The sequence below is a fragment of the Nelumbo nucifera genome, chromosome 1 (genome assembly GCF_055504915.1).
Source record: "Nelumbo nucifera cultivar China Antique chromosome 1, China Antique-T2T, whole genome shotgun sequence".
NCBI lineage: Eukaryota > Viridiplantae > Streptophyta > Magnoliopsida > Proteales > Nelumbonaceae > Nelumbo > Nelumbo nucifera.
Genome location: NC_142649.1, coordinates 135,758,127 through 135,771,285, shown reverse-complemented (window position 1 = coordinate 135,771,285; position 13,159 = coordinate 135,758,127).

The following is a 13,159-nucleotide window of genomic DNA, read 5'->3' as shown; positions in this document are numbered from 1 at the left end:
GACTGCAAGAAACAGTGCTGCACTCTCTACTCACATGGATCCCGGGAATTAAAACATTTTGCAAACAATTTGAAACCGTAATATATATATATATATATATATATATATATATATATATCTTTATATAAATATATTTTGCAAAAACAAATTTTAACGATTGAAATCAGTTGCCAACAACTTTGGTTTCCATCAGAGAGAGTGCATTCCCGATTATTACCTTTGTCTGACAAAGGGGCTGATCCTATCACTATGATCACCCACTCAGATGAATTCTCGGACTGTCCCAATATACCCAGGTTTTGACCCCGTCTAAGGATCTCATTGGTTGGCATATCAAAGATAGCCCAATCCGACACCTAGCGCAATATCATAATCGAGTCTAGGGGTCAGGCGTAACATTCCAGTTTTGCCCATCAATATCCAAGGTCCAGGGCAATACTGGAATTCTAGTCCGGTTCAGGGTTTCAAGAAAATCCACACTGCATGCACCTCGGGTTTCACCCTGGCAACTGAGACAAGCCACCCAAATCAACTTGGCGGCACATCAGTGTCAGCCTTGACAGGACAAATCTCCCCAGATCTATTCAACGACTGTGAAGATTCTAAACTAACACGAGTCTCATATGTGTCTAGTTTAAGGGTATTACATAGAAACACACCATAATAACATGAATCAAATATGTACTTTATTCATTTAGAATAAATGTCATAATGTACATCATTCTGATTGGAGATAAGGGCATACACTGTCTAACAAACTTGGCGTTGAGCCTGCCTGTAAGCAAGTTTTTCAATCCCTTTCAAAATTTTTCGGGCACCGGAATGGGAATGGAATCCATCAATATTCGTTGCCCGAAAGACAAGGTTGTCTTCGAGCATCAAAAAATCCAAGCTCTGCATTGACTTTGCTACCCGCTTCGCTACTAAGATTGTAAGTTCTGATAAAATGCAAGTGTATGAGGAATTGGATATTGTCACCAACAAGGTTAATTACTGAAGAGAAGTAGCAGGCCAGGGCATCCCACATCATCCTACTGTTGACTTCACAGCATTGAACTTTTATTGTTTGGCCTCCCTTGCTGTTGAATCGGTCATGGGTCGTGATCGGCTTCCTATCATCGTGGGAGGCTCCAACTCATACATCTAGGCACTTGTGAATGATGACCTTTGAGTTTTAGTTCAGGTACGACTGCTACTTCCTCTGATTAATATCCTCCCCGTGCCTAAAGGATCTCCCCTGCACCATACTCCCACATATGCCAGTGAACAACGCCCTTTGGAACAAACTCGTCCCATTGGGAGGTTTACTATCAAATTCACCACGTTTTCTCCACCATAACTGTCGAAAACCTTTGGCTTCCACCCATTAGATGCAACCTGAAAGAACATGGAGTCCTTAATTCTCGCTTCTGGCTCGGCCTTGGCTTCTTCAAACCTGGCATCGAGCCTGGACCCCACAAACTCTCGACGGGATACCGAAGGCAGGCCCACCTGGTTAAGAAAAGCCCGGAACTTGGGGTGCTCGAGACCAGAGAAGGAGACAACACCGCAGGACTCGTAGTGCCAGTCAGCGAGGAGGTCGAAGGTGGAGTCAATCTGGTTCTTGCTAAGCGTCAGGCTGAGAGACGCATTGGGTCTCTTGAGTTTCTTTACGCTGTCTTCCAACATAGTGAGAGCACCCAAGTTCTCCTTCCCGCCCGACAGCACCACATGTGGCTGCTGAGGTGGAGGCAAAGCCATAGTGACACAGGAAGTCGCAACAACAATTGTGGAAGAATATAGTTGAGGTCAGAACGGAAGCGGGAGGGGCCGACCCTGGCAAGTGGTGAGACCTGATATGACGAAGTGGAAGCACCGCTGCCCGAAGATGACGCACTACGCTTGCGATGGTTGTGGCGGTGGTGGTGGAAAGAAGGGGAAGGGATAGAGATGGGAGGTGACAATAAATAGTGTTTTGTTTTTAAGGATAGTTTTGACATTTTGAAAAATTTTAAGTTGCACATGTTATCACCATGAATTGTTAATAGTATGAACTAAATTGACAATTTTTGGAAGTTTGGGTAAGGCATCAACAATTTGAAAGTTTGGGTACTAATTTGACACTATCCCCAAAGTTTAGGGTAGTAAAGTGGAATTTTCCCTTAAAAATTTAGAACAAATTATTGATTCTCACATCTTTCAAATTTGCAATTATTTATATTTATAATAGTGAAGGGTTGCATTTGATTGAGATACAAATACAAATATGTACTCTTCATAAATACTTTTTTTTTTCAGTTTAAGAATACAAAACGTAACTCATTTTTTGTATTCTTCTTGTTTATTTGAAATCAGTGCAAAACATGGGCCCTAACATTAAATGCCTTGAATTTTTAGTCAAATGCATCAATTATCAGAAAAGCACAAATTTGTTTCTAAAAATTGGGTATCATAATGTACTCTTATTACAATACAATGATGTCTGAAAAAACATTTTTGACATCTTAATCATTACATTTTTATATGGCAACCAAATGCTTGCAAATGCGAACCAGGGTACATAAATACCTCGGTTTGGCATTTATATTGTAAATAAATGCAGCCATGTGGGGGAATCTTACATAATTCAATGGGGTAGGTGCATGGGTGATATAGGTGAGAATTTTGCAAAAAATAAAATAAAATAAAATAAAAGTTAAATAAAAAACTTGTGAGATGGGGTAGACCATGATTTTTACTTTAACTTCCCATAAATTAGATTTTGTCATCAAAATTGTATGATCCCCATAGCCCCTTACAGTAGCCATGAAAAGATGTTTTTAATGCATGGCTGCAAAACACTATATGATAATGATAATGGTGCTGTGAGGATCAAATCCGAATTCCATGCTTGTTGGGAATCCTATTGTGAAACTCAAACTTTGTTTTTATTTTATTTTTGTTTCTTTTTAAAATTTTAAGAAGAGAGAAGGGTGTTTAAGTAATTGAAGAATAAGACAATGGATAAATGGACGAATAAATCATTGAGTTAAGAGAAGTTTTTATTTAATTTCTTTTTTTACGCCATTTAGTTGCTTTTGATAATAATCATTCTTGACTCCGAATATGCTCCAACAAAACATGATTTATAACCGTGCATCTCAAATATGTTTTGTATGACCCATCAATGAATACAAAACATGTTGGAGATGAGTGCAGCTACGTATCATGTTGGAACATATGTTTTTTTGGGAGAAGATCCTAATGTATCATTCATGCTTATTTTGGAGTTTGTTGGGTTTGATTTAAAATAAGAGAGAGAACATTGCCTATGGGATGCTCAAGTAGGCTGTATTAACAAATTGGAACCAATTTGAAATGGCTTATTAATATTCCAAAAATGTGATGTACACTTCATTTGTAAGGCATGCAAGTTAGAATATCTCATTCTGTTTAAAATTTCTGTGTATTGAGATCAATTGAGACCTGGCTACGTGGGTGGAGAAATGGAAATTAAACCAAAGCCTTGGTTTAAATCAGATATGCCCACTTTAAATTGAGATCAATTGACAGTTTGGGTACTGTCAAATGTGTCACTGCAGTACCCAATCAATTGAATATCTCATTCTGTTTAAAACCAAAGCCACGTGGGCCACTCTAACTGATCTTTATTAAATTGAGATCAATTGAATTTTTATTGAATCAAATCAGATATACCCACTACCTAATCCAATCAATCAGATTCATTTACAACCCTAAAAGTATTCCTGATATGCAACTGTGGTGTGGTGTGGTTTGAATAGGTATTGGTAGGGGTTCTTGTTGAGGGGGGGGGGGGGGGGGGGGGGGGGATGTCTATTCCCTCAAGAATGGGGTTTCGATTCTGTTCAACCAAACAATTGGAATAGGAATTGTTCATTCTAATATTTATTCCCATGAATCAAACGAATCCTAAGTTTTTATTTGACAAAAAAAAAAAAACATTCATCTGTCCCGATGGAATGTAAGCAAAAAGGGGTCAACCCATGATATCATAATTAAATAATAAAATAAAAAATAAAATCACAAAAATGGAAAAAAAACATAAATTTACTATAAAAATATTTGGATACATCTATAATATTATGTATTTATCAATTATCATATTAAACAAAAATAAGTGTGATAAGCAAGGATTAAAGTATCAGTATTGGGTATTGTATCAGACCACTCGGATACGGATACGATTTGAAAACGCATGGATATGAATGAAAAAACATGGAAATGCTTGGATACACTAAGAAATGCATATAAATTCCACAATTATATTAATAACATTATATTTAATGTCAAAATAACCATAATTAATGTATAAATACATAGGAATTGCAAATTCTAATGGTATATGTGAAGAAATATATTACAATTGATATAGCAAGATACATAGAAATCATACAATTTTATTGATAATGTATCAATCAAGAGTACTAGAACATATTATATTTCTTTTTACAAATTAATACATGCACAAAGTTTATATTATATTATTTTCTATTAAAGTTAAAGGCACAAAACATATGCAACTATTATATCTGAATTATTATATCAAATATTTCCTATTTTTCTATTTTTAATTTTTAACTTTATCAAAAAATTCAATTAAAATTAATTCTCAAATGTTTTGTAAACAATATTTTTATAATTTTAACTTAAAATATGTCAAATTTATTAAAATTTATGAGATACATGTCATATGAAAATTGATAATTTTTTATTACTAAAATAATTATTCCATTAATAATATATTTATTTATATAAATTTTATGAAATAAAATAATGATTTTTTTGTTATGAAAGTAGATTAGCCGATTTGATAAATTCAATTTATATTACATTCTCAAATATTTGGTAAACAACATTTTTATTTTTATAAATGATATTTTTAATTTTGTAAATAATAAATAAGTTGCTATTTAATGCAAATTAAAATATTAATTAATAATTTATAAAATTTTAAGATACACATCATGTTCAAATTTATAAATTTTAAGTATTAAGATAATTATTCTGTTATTAATATTTTAATTTGTATAAATTTCTTGGCATTAAAACCACTTTTTGATGTAAATGTGGACTTATAAATTTATTTCATTAGTTTACAAAATAATAATTTTGCATATTATTTTTTTCATCTTTATTTGAAGTTGAGCATAAATATATTTTATTTATTTGGATTACATTTACATGTTTAGATAAAATTTATTTTATTTCATTGATTATCACAAGACAAATGTTGGCTTAGTGGTTTAAAGATGCACTTAAAGTGCATTCATTAGAAAGTTTAGGGATCGAATTACCCTATCTTGCATGAAAATATAAAAAATATTAAAAGTTAAACACATAATTACTATCATCATCATCTTAAATTTACTATGTAAAAAGCATGTACACAGATACATAATTGCTAGTTTGCTTTTAGGGTAAATCTCTTAAATTATCCCTAATATTTATGAAATTAAAAAATTGTACTCTTACTGTTTACATATTGTCTTAAAGTACCCTTACTATTTATAAAAGTTGATATCGCTTAAGAGATAAAATATTGAATTTACCCTTCACTATTCCTCAAATTTCAAAATAAAACCCAACCAATGAACAATTATGATGATGATAATGTTTTAGAGACGGATCTAATTTGTCCTTCCTTCATCCCACCAGGAAAACCCTCTGAGTGCGCCTAGATACGCCGATCCGATAACCAAAGTTGGAACAAAACCAGATGATTCTCTACGAGTAAGAAAAATATCCATCGAGACCGTAGTGCAAGCGAACAGGTAGCTCTAGTTGGCGATGTCCTGAGGTGGCTGCGCAGGGAAGAACATATCGTGAGAAGCATATTATGCAACAGCCAACAGCATATTGGAAGCCAGAGGAGGAGGCTCGAGAGCAAAAAACAGGAAATGACGAGTAATTTCGGAAATGAGAGCCCAATTACCCAATGACAATGGATCCGTGGGAAAGGTTGTACGTCATGGGCGCCGACCAAAAGGTTCACTGAATAGGAGAACGAATTCTGCTGGCAGAGAAGTTCAAGATTCACGGGACGAAGAACGGAAGAAGTAAGGAAAGTGATGACTGAGACCAAGAAAGGCAGGAGGGATGGATTTGTGGAGGAGCAACAAAAACAGATGTATTTATACGAGAAAGAAAAAGAAGATGAATTCGCTGTTGACAAGAAGCAAACGGTTGCCGATGTAGACATTAAGAATTCCGCCCAAAAGCATAGTTCCGTTGAAGCCAAGAGAAGATCCGTCGAAGACCGAAGAGTTCTGACACAGTGGGGAGCAAATGTATTGACAACGTCAAAGCTATTTTTGCTGACAGAATGGTGAATTCTGGATTGCCGGTCAGTCGCTTCTTTTTTCTTTTGTCTTGACTTTTTTCCTCGCATGTTCTCTCCCCAATTCAGATTGAGGCAAAAAGCGGGAGCTAGTGGATGGTTGGTGGGCGAAGCCGAAGTTCCTAAACCAGGTTACTGCATAAACTGTTGCATTTGTAGACTTCAGAAAAAACTTCAATGCTACCCGGCATCATTCGCTTATGCCCAAATTTCAGCAGACTCCATTGTAGCCTATAGTTATTTCCTCGTTGCAGCAACGACGACGGCAACGGTGGCTGTGGTGACATCTCCGGTTGTTGGATCTGAAGCAGCGGCTGCGATAACGGTGGCTGTGGTCACATCTCTGGTTGTCGGATCTGAAACAGGGGCGAGAGGGAGAAAGAATGAAGGGAATGAGGGGAGAGAGAGAGTGAAGGGGACGATGAGAGAAAGAGAGGGAGGGAGAGAGGTCGGACAGTCACTTGCAACAGCGGCGGTAAAGAAACAGGGGCAAGAGGGAGAGAGAGAACAAAGGAACGGGGAGAGAGAACGGACGGGACGAGGAGAGAGAGAGAGAGTGGTCGAAGACGATGATGATTTCTGAGTTTTGGAGTTGGAACAGAGTCAAGATGTTGCCATTCAACGATTTCAGTAAGTTCAATGGTGGGAGACCGGATTTTGTTAGTTCAACGATTCTGTTAGTTTAAACTACTAATTCACTGCCAGATTTCTAACCGAGAAATCTGAAACCGTTGAAACGGAACTAAGAAAGGAAAGAGAGACTAGAGGTTGAGGGGGAGGTGTGACAAAAGAAAAGATAAATTAGTATAATATTGGAAAAAAGAAATTATTGGTTAGTTTATATTAGAAATTACAAGATAAATTAGTATAATTCTGTAAGTAAATCATTTAAAAAGAAAATAAATTATTTAATAAAAGTTTAAATAAATTTGAATAATTTTTCAAAATTATATAAGTATAATTAATTTTCCAAAATTTTCATAAATTTACATTTTTTATTATTAAAGATAATTTATTGTAATTTTAGAAATTTACCATGTGGTTGATACTCAATATATCCTTTTGATCATTTCTATCATCAAATTGAATATTGGGTTGATGGGGACCGTGTTTTCAAAACTGGATCAAACTAGATGGTTAGACCGAAAAAATTGGGAATTGTACACTATTTCACCTCTAAATCGTTTTTTGTCCAAAAACCATTTATTTGGTTAGTGAACCCCTGACCTGGGCAATCGAACCATCAACCTAGACAATAGTTTTTGGCCTTTTTTTGTTTTTCTAATTTTTTATTTTTTTTGTCAGAGTGGGTCATCCGTTCGGATCGAACAGTCGGACTGTTTGACCCCAAAACGGTTCCCTATCCGGTCCAATTTTAAAAACCTTGGATGGGGAGTGGGTGCCTTGCATTGAGATTGGCTTGGTGTGCAGCATGGCCTGGCCCATGGACCAGCTCGACCCATGACACGGCACGGCCCCGTGCGGGCTTTGGCCGTGGGCTGTGTTAAATTGACCCCCCCCAAATTGCCCTAGAGGAAAGAGGCACAGCCCGGGACGCCTCGTGGGCTAGCATGGCACGACTCGCACTTTGTGTGGGCCACATGCAGGTCGTGTCGTGCCGACCCAGCACGATCCAATTTACACCTCAACTTGAACTCGACCAATATTGGGGCAGGAGCAAGGAAATTCTAGGATTCTCCATCCTTGATGAGGAGTGGGTTGCCTTGCCCTTGAACTCACTCGACATTAAGGAGTGGTTACCTTGCCCTAAACCCGCGTGAAATTGGGGAAGGGTGGGGATGGGGTAGAGTGTCTTGACTATGGGGTAGGGAAAGGGATGGGGTACCTTGCCCTGAACCCACCCCGTTGTCATTCCTATATAATTGTTAGTTATTGGTGGAATTAATAAAAATGTTAGCTTTATAATTATTTTTATTTATTTGAAGTTAATCAAAATTTCATTTAAAAATAATAAAATGAATAAAAATTATTAAAATTACTACAAATTGTTAATAAAACTAAATTTATTAAAAAATATTTATTCATATTCAATTAACAATAATTATTTTTTATAAATCAACATTAAATGAAAAATAAAATTATTAAATCTTTCAGATTTTCTCATGCATTGCACGGTCCCTGCTAGTATATTAATAAAATAAAAGTCCGAGCAGCACAAGCAAAAAGATTAAAGAGGCCCAGTGTCTTTTCAAACTAAATTTACGATGTATGGAGGGTAACTATCCACAAAAACACCAAACTCCACTATACCTCTTTTAGCTAAAGCATGAGCAAGTGAGTTTAAAAACTTATTTACAAAACTAAAAGACACATTCAAAGTATTAGCACAGTCCAAAAGAGCTTGAACAATGTTTGCACAGTCACTTTCCAAAATTGCTTCACCTGTAGATACCCTGCTAAGATACTTGTCTATACTTGAATTGGAGACAAAACTTGAGCTTGATTAAAAGAAACTGCCACTACTAGGCCCAAATGGTTTTGAATGATCACTCCAAACCCTACTTTCCCCATGTCCAAAAAACTTTCGTTTGCATTCACTTTTAGGCAGTTGAAGCTAGGTGCGAGCTCCGAAAAGCTCATGGTTGGCTCAAAAGAGTAGGAGTCGCCACCCATTTTTTAGAGGAAATGGGCCCTCACTTTCGAGTTTGAAAAATGGTTTACTGGCCTTAATAGTGACTCCATTCTCCGCCAAGGAAAGGCACTAAACCGAAAGGCTTTGAGTTCAAAGGATTGAGAGAGGGGAGGTGTTAGGCACCCCTCTCTCCAAACTGTTATAGCAGCCCACTACAGGAGTAATTTAGGCTCAAATTCCGACAAAAACATGCACTAACAAGATTGTCCAAAGCTCCTGAAATTTGGTGAAAATGTTCTCAACTTCGCCCAAAATTGATTTGAAGTGATGTTATCGGGTCTGAGGTACTAGTTTCCCTAAGACCCTCGCCTCTTTACCTCTTTTTCTTAATCCGAAGGAAGAAGAGAATGCAAATTTCCCAAGATTTCAGAGCTTTAAGCAATCTGAAACTAAACTAAAAGCAAAGAGGTGATGGAATGAGAGGCTTACCTCTCGTGTACGACCTTGAAAGAAGCTTTCCAGTAGCCGAAAGGACTTCAAATGACACTTGAACAAGGCAGGAGCTAGGCTGGGCATTTCTTGTGTTGAGATTGGAAAACAGTGGATGAGGCTTGAGCTTGGCTGCAAGGATTCCAGGATTTCAAGCAAGCTAGGTATGTTACAGGAATTGGAAAGCTCTCCCGCCCCCTTTCAAGCTCGAGCTGAGCCTTTATTTATAGAGAAAATGAAGGGAGATGGGTATGAAACTCATCCAATTATAGTGTTTGTAGCTCAAAAGAGTTTTTTCACCGAAATAGGTAAGGATTTTGAGAGAAAGGGGATTGCAATTGACCCTTCAATCTTTGTGCAACAAATCTTCTCAATTTTGGGTGGTTTCTCATGGGTTTTGTGCGTCCAATGAGGGATTGGGGCATGGAAGATGTTGCAGACCCATATTAGGGGTTGACAGTAGTAAAAAACATAAATTTGAAGAACTTTTAAATGTTATTTTGTCTTTTCTTGATTTTAAGTAGGGTCTGTTTGGCATTTTGGGTTTTTTAATCCTATTAGGCTCAAAATCATTGGTCTAGGTGTTTTAATGGGGTTAAGTAAGGATCTGACATCGTCCCCACCCACTTAAGGTTCTAGGTTGGATAGCTAATGTGGCGGTTCAATCGGGTGCGTCAAAAAGGTATTTCTTTAGTTTAATGGTCAAACAGATGAATCTAGTAATGAAATTTGGTGTGTTGGGGTTTTTTGGGTTTCTGAACACAGTGGTGAGGATTGATCAGACAAACAGGGTTGGTAAGATTGAGATCTGTGGCTGACAAGTTCGGATCAATAAGATTTACTAAAATAGAATCTTTGTTTAATGAAGGGTTAAATAGAGGAATTTTGGAATAAAATTTGGTGGGTAGGCATTTTCAAACATCCTAAATCTGATGGAAGTGACGGATTTTTGATCATAGGTGTAGATTGACTGATTTAGTTTAGATCATGGTCTTATCTTATGGTTTTTCAATTAATGAAAGGGCCTAGAATGGAATCTTGCATTTTCAATGATCAAACGGAGGTGTCCAGTCGTGAAATTTGACATGTTGGCATTCTTTGGGTCACTGAACATGGTAGTGGGGTCTGATTGGTCAGATAAGGCTTGGATGATGGAGGTTTGTGATAGGTGAGCTTTTGATTAATAAGATTCGCCAAAACAGAATCCAGGCTTGATTGTAGGTCACATGAGGGAATTTTGGGATAAACTTTGGTGGGTAGGTATGGATTGAGATTATGAGCTTTTGGAAGGGTTTGATCATGTTAGGTGTGTACAGATCACGAGTTTTAGGTTCGAGGATCATTGTAGTGTTATATGCGTTGAAATGGGATCTCTGATTGATGATTGGCTAAATCTATGAATTTGGGGTTGAAATTTTGCGTGATTGGTTTTTTAAGGATTTTGTTTCATGTGATGGATTTTGATTGGGGATCAGATATGGTGATGTGTCATAATCAAGACCATCAAAAGGGAATCAAGTAGATGTAACAGTGGATTTATGGGCATTTGAGCTAAAATTTGGTTTCTTAGGGTTTAGGTATGTTTTAAAGTGATTGGTGTGGTCCGATCGGGCATCCGGAATGTAGGATAAGGGTCAAACAAGGGATCGAGCAAAGATTGGGTGTTAACACTAGGAGCTTTCCAAAAAGAGTTCCAGCCTCTGGGGTCAGTTGATTGGGGAGAAGGCATTCAGTCTAGAGGGGAAATCAGATTCCTCTCCATCATCTTCCTATGAACATGAAGAGCAACTAGGCCTAGGTTAGGAGTTGCATTTTAAAAAATAAAGCCATTTCTATTTTCTAAATCATCCAAATTAAATAAAAAGAGAAACTAAATACTTTATCCTTCCTGCTACCCAACTTATTGCCAAGTATCAGACCTTAAACTAGTCAACAAAATTACTTAAGCTACTAAACTGATTTGCTCTGACATTTAAATAGCTAGCAAACCATGAGGCCTTTGCATGATCACAAAAAAAAAAAAAAAATAGAGCATGCAAACTAGATTTAGAATTCATATTGCAAATTGGATAGCTAGTAGAATAAAAAATACCTTTCTTAAATAGATTTTCTCTCATAGCCAATGGATTCCAACAACATTTCATTACTAAGGATTTCACTTTTAAATCAATTTTTAGGGCCTACATTTGTTTCCAGTGCTTCTTTCCTAGGACCATACCAACTGAATTCAAGTGATTTGGGGGATCATCTTTTCCTTCTGATAAGGATTTTGCAACAAAGTAATCAGACTTGATAGAAAAAACCCTATTTTCTGTCAGGCTCCATCGCAAATTATCCGACCAATTCTAGAGGCTAGCAGGATGTTTAAAATGTTTTCCACATAAATTTCTAAGAAGTTTTGTCTGATTAATTCTTCATTCCATCTCCTTCCTTCTTTTGTGATTATGTATTTAGCCAAACTTAAGTTTCAATCTCTTGGTTTTGGTCCATGGATTTTATCCCCTTGAATTTTTGGGAGCTAAGGGTCTGCCCAAATTCTAACCTTTCCCCAGAGCTTATTGTCTAGCAACAACCCTGCATTAAGATTTCTCTTGATGACAACAAGCTCTACCACCTCTATGATCCTTTCTTACGGAGCTTTGGAAAAAAAAAACACTCCTATTTTTAAGGTATTTTGCCTTAATTACCCTAACCCACAAGTTATCTTCCCCTAGTAGAATCTCCAAGCCTGCTTACTTAACAAAGCCAAGTTAAAGCAATGGGGGTCTCTGAAGCCTAGTCCCCCACTTAATTTACTCCTGTTGATTACCTCCCAATTGACCTAGTGAGTTTTCTTGGATTTGTTGGAGTTATTCCACTAGAAATTTTCTTTAGATTTTTTTTTTCCAAATCTTAACACAACTTTTGGCAATAAAAAGTAGGACATTGTATAGGATGGAATTGCAAAAATTACTACTTATAGGAGGACCTCTTTCCCAGCTAGAGAAAGGAGGTCATACCAACTATTGGTTTTCCTTTCAGTTCTTTCCACTAGGTAATTGAACATCCCCCTCTTCGACCTCCCAATTTCAGTAGGGAGGCCAAGGTTTATAGATGGATGGTCCACTTTTTTCATTTTAAGCATTTTGGCCATCGGTTTATGAAGCCTAGCATGCATATTTCTGCTAAAGAAAATCTCGGATTTTGTAAAATTTACCTTTTGACACGATGCTCTTTTCACCATAAGCTTGAATTGTGTCTAAAAGGATATGCTCTTTACTAGGATCAACTTTGGTAACAAGTAACTATCATTTGCAAAAAAAGAGATATGGGATTCTAGGACACTCCCTATTCATTTTAATGCCTTTCATCTGATTTTGATCAACTAAATTTTTCATTTTTCTTGAGAGAGCTTTAGAAATGCAAAGTAAGGTATAGGGACAGAGGGTCATCCTATCTCAGTCCTCTTTGTGGTTTGAACACTGCACCTAGAGTTCCATTCACAATGATTGTATAGGAGACAATTCTAACACACTCTATGATCCATGCAATCCCCTTCTCACCAAAACCTAATTTGTGAAGCACTTGCTTTAAAAAGGGTCATTCTACCCTATCTTAGGCTTTGCTCATGTCAAGCTTCCTGGCCATCTAGTTTTTCTTTTTCTTTTTTCCTTTTATCTTCTTCATGAATTCTATTACCTCATGAGCTACCAGAATGTTATCTTGAATGAGTCTTCTTGAGGTACTTTGTTGCTCATCAA